General features: G+C 52.4%; 1 long non-coding RNA gene across 1 annotated transcript; it reads left to right on the forward strand.

The window, feature by feature from the left end:
* The first annotated feature begins 1,523 nt into the window (after positions 1 to 1,523).
* On the forward strand, positions 1,524 to 2,246 carry LOC110133230 (uncharacterized). Its single transcript, XR_002312723.2, has 2 exons — positions 1,524 to 1,616; positions 1,915 to 2,246. It is a non-coding gene; the product is annotated as an uncharacterized lncRNA (long non-coding RNA).
* Positions 2,247 to 4,905: the final 2,659 nt, after the last annotated feature.

Here is a 4,905-nt window from a genome sequence, read left to right on the forward strand (position 1 = left end):
GTGAAAAGCAAGGTGGTAGGCTTCCTCCTGCCTCTCCAAAGCATGTCTTCCTGGTCCCCAACCCTAGCCAGACTGTCCTCAGCTCCGCCCCTGGGAGATCCCTCCCTTGCCATCTGGCTTCTATCTAAATTCTGTTCAGCTTGCAAAACTCAACCCGATGGCTTCCTCTGGCCCCGAGCCCTCTGTGTCACACCGATGTTCTCTGAATGAATGTCTGGTGCTCCTCACTGACCACGCGGGTCATTGCCTGTCCACAATGACACGGACATATTTCAAGAAAACTTTCCTTGCGAATTTCTTGAGGGTAGGGATTGTAGCTTTTCTACTGCGAGCCTGACAGAATTACACAGTGATTTAGAGCCTGGGACTTTTGCCTCTGGCTGTCTTGGGTTTAAATCCTGAGTTTCCCACTTAGAAGCTAATTGACTTTAGGTAAAGTAACTTCCCCATTTGTAAAATGAGAATAAAAATATTATCCCCTCACAGGATTGTTCTGAGGATGAACTGAGTTAAAACATGTAAGAGAGATGAGCGCCTTTACACACTCCCACAACACCTATACGTCTCCTGTGTTGCATGCCACACACCTACAAATATTTAGCAGAGTGCATCATGATGGTGACTGATGCTCTGTCTTCCCCACTGGACTGTAAGCACCTTGAAGGCGGGAGGGAGTAGAGTCCAGCACAATCTCTTGACACATCATAACTGTCAGATAAGTACATGCTGAATGATTGGATGGTTATAGTATTAAACATGTAACATTGAATTTGACTGAAACTAAGATGCCAAACAAGAGAGAAGCCTAGGGATGTCTCCTGTGGTCCAGTGGTTAAGACTCCATGCTCCCAGTGTAGGGGGCCCCAATTCGATCCAGGATCTAGAGCCCACATGCCACAACTAAGATCTGATGCAGCTAAAGAAATTGATTTTTTTTTTTTTTTTAAGAGAGAAACCTAATCTAGCCAAATTGAGCCTGGTTCTTCCCAGGAATTCTGGTGTCCTGGGGGAGCATCCCTGAAAGGATTTCTTTCATCACACCCTTGCTGAGGGGTCCAAGCCGTGACCCTTCGGCTGGGCCTGGCCTAGGGCAGGGTGGGTGAGTCTGAAGGGAGGTCCTGGGCTGTCTGGCCCCCCACCCCGCCTCAGAACGGAGGATTCTGGGATCAGAGGCAGGGGCGGGGCGCAGCCTGCTGGACCCTCTGGGGAGCTGGCAGGCCCCGAGCCTCTGTGGAGCACTCGTCCCAAGGCTGTATATACACAGGGCTGGGAATGTTTATTTTTCCTTATTGACTTTCTCCAAATAAACCCCTGGCCAGCAGAAAGGGGCTCCCAGCAGCAGCTGTTTACCCAGTGTTTGTGATAAAGAGGCTTCTCCATAGCAACAGGTGGCAATGTGCAGCTCTCAGAACACGGCAGGGCCTTGCAATGGGGCTGTGTTTACTCAAAAGGGAAGAGAAAGGGGCGGAGGGAGGAAGGGAGGGCGGGAGGCAGGCAGGAAGGAAGGCAGGAAGGAAGGGAAACCAGGAGACTGAAGGCTGGGAAGTGAACCATGGGGACACCCGGGAGGAAGCCCCAGGAGGAGTGTGGTTTCTGTCCTCAGCGAGGCTTCCGCTGTGAGTTCCTGGTGGGCCCGGAGAAGGGAATTCCATCCAGTGATGGGCAGGGATGCGTGTGCCCGGCGGGTGTGAGGTAGCTTCTGGGTACGGTACCCAGAAGACACCCAACACAGGCTTGTGTGACCTGAAGTGTGAGTCTCAGTAATTGTGTATTTAAGTTACTGTGTGTGTGTGTGTGTGTGTGTGTGTACACATGTCCTTTCATGCTGGGAGGGGAGGGCAGACTCGTTTCCTAAGGCTGCCATGTTACCATGGAGTTGGTGGCTTAAAACAACGGGAACTGATTCTCTCACAGTTGAGGAGACCAGAGGTCTGAGATCAAGGCTGAGGTGAGCTTGGTTCTGTGTGGAAGTTCAGAGGGAGCGTCTGTTCCACGCTGCTCTCCCAGCTTCTCAGAACGGCCGGCCGCCCTCCGTGTTCCTTGACTGTGGAGGCATCACTCCAGGCTCTGCTCCCACTGCCACGGGATGTTCTCTCCGTGTGTGTCTGCATCTGAGGCTGCGTTTTCATCTTCTTATAACGACACCAGTCATTGGATTAAGGGCACCCCCCGATCCAGTGTGACCTTATCTTATCTCGACCAATCTGCAAAGACCCTATTTTCAAATAAAATAATATTCACAGGTATGAAGGGTTTGGACTTGAACACATCTTTGGAGGACACAACTGTAGGACAGGGGTGGTTGTCAGTAAAGCTTGGGTGATAAACCCACATGCGACTCTTTGAAAACAGGTAGCTCCCTCATGCACTCTCCATCCCTCCCCTGCACAAGGTGGGGGGTCTCTGGGGAAGGGGGGAAGGGAGATGTCTCACCTGGGTGAGGCCCTCAGATGGTGGGAGAGCAGGAGACGTGAGGCATCGGTGTGGTGCTGGGTCCAGTCCCCATCCCAGTTGTGTGACTTTGGGCAAGTTGCTTCTTCCCCCAGTGCCTCTGTTTCCTCATCTGTCCAACAGCACTCACCCCACAGGGCTGGGAGAATCAGAAGGCCGTTGGCACAATGCCTGGCACGCAGCAGGCACGACTCAAAGTCGGGCCATCTTTCTCATTTTCACAAGAGGCCTTGACTTTTCCATGAGGAGCACATGGAAACCCGCTTGGGACGATCACCTCCCCCAGACGGTATCTCCTCCTGCAGACAGTGGCCTCTGCTCCAAAGCTGGCACAGTGACCCCAGCACCCGGGGGGGATGTGACTGAATGTGGGCATACCTGATGGAATTAGTCCCAGGGGCCCGGTGTGTGATGGGGGTGGGGAAATGTGTATCAGCGGGGATCTTCCAGGGAGACACGACGCACATCACCGGAGCGCGCAGACACACACCTGCACCCCTCGCTCCCCAAGCATCGGTACCAAGAAGACCTAGGCCAGTACCTGAGCCCATACAGCCGCCTGCGCCATGGAGTGCAGGGGGTCAGTGACCAGGCTGAAAGCCTCCCCCCCACACACACGCTCCCCACATGGAGACATGTGTGTGCCTCTCAGACACACTCACAACTCACAGGCATATACACCTTACAGATATACACACCCCTCACAGACACACTCCCCTCACAGACATACATATGCATGTGCACGCACACAAACACTTCACAGACATACATATGCATGTGCATGCACACACACATATACACACACACACCTCACAGACATACATATGCATGTGCACGCACACACACGCGCGCACACACACCCCTCACAGACATACATATGCATGTGCACGCACACACACACATACACACCCCCCTCACAGACATACATATGCATGTGCACGCACACACGCACACACACACACACCTCACAGACATACATATGCATGTGCACACACACACACACACACACACCCCTCACAGACAGACATATGCATGTGCACGCACACATACACATGCGCACACACACCCCTCACAGACATACATATGCATGTGCACGCACACACACACACGTGCACACACACCCCTCACAGACATACATATGCATGTGCACGCACACACACACACACACACCTCTCACAGACATACATATGCATGTGCACGCACACACACACACCTCACAGACACACATATGCATGTGCATGCACACACACACACACCCCTCACAGACAGACATATGCATGTGCACGCACACATACACATGCACACACACACCCCTCACAGACATACATATGCATGTGCACGCACACACACACGCGTGCACACACACCCCTCACAGACATACATATGCATGTGCACGCACACACACACACACACACCTCTCACAGACATACATATGCATGTGCACGCACACACACACACCTCACAGACACACATATGCATGTGCATGCACACACACACACACACCCCTCACAGACAGACATATGCATGTGCACGCACACATACACATGCGCACACACACCCCTCACAGACATACATATGCATGTGCACGCACACACACACGCGTGCACACACACCCCTCACAGACATACATATGCATGTGCACGCACACACACACACCTCACAGACACACATATGCATGTGCATGCACACACACACACACCCCTCACAGACAGACATATGCATGTGCACGCACACACACACGCGTGCACACACACCCCTCACAGACATACATATGCATGTGCACGCACGCACACACACCTCACAGACATACATATGCATGTGCACACACACACATGCACACACACACACACCCCTCACAGACATACATATGCATGTGCACGCACACACACACGCACACACACACCCCTCACAGACATACATATGCATGTGCACGCACACACACACACACACACACACACACCCCTCACAGACATACATATGCATGTGCACGCACGCACACACACACACACACACACCTCTCACAGACATACATATGCATGTGCATGCACACACACACACACCTCACAGACATACATATGCATGTGCACACACACACACGCACACACACACACCCCTCACAGACATACATATGCATGTGCACGCACACACACATACGCACACACACACCCCTCACAGACATACATATGCTTGTGCACGCACACACACACACCCCTCACAGACATACATATGCATGTGCACGCACACACACATGCACACACACACCCCTCACAGTCTTCCTCCCACGGACAGGTTCAGCCACAGGAAGCCCATCTCCAGTCTCATAGGTTCGGCAAGTCCACACAGCCCACAGAAACCCACAAGTATTTGTTCACACACACACATTTCTTGAACAACTACCATGCTCCAGGCACTGTCCTAGTCACTAGAGAGGTGGCAGGAGACAAAACTTGGAGA

This window comes from Odocoileus virginianus, chromosome 27, assembly GCF_023699985.2.
Source record: "Odocoileus virginianus isolate 20LAN1187 ecotype Illinois chromosome 27, Ovbor_1.2, whole genome shotgun sequence".
In the NCBI taxonomy this organism is placed as follows: domain Eukaryota; kingdom Metazoa; phylum Chordata; class Mammalia; order Artiodactyla; family Cervidae; genus Odocoileus; species Odocoileus virginianus.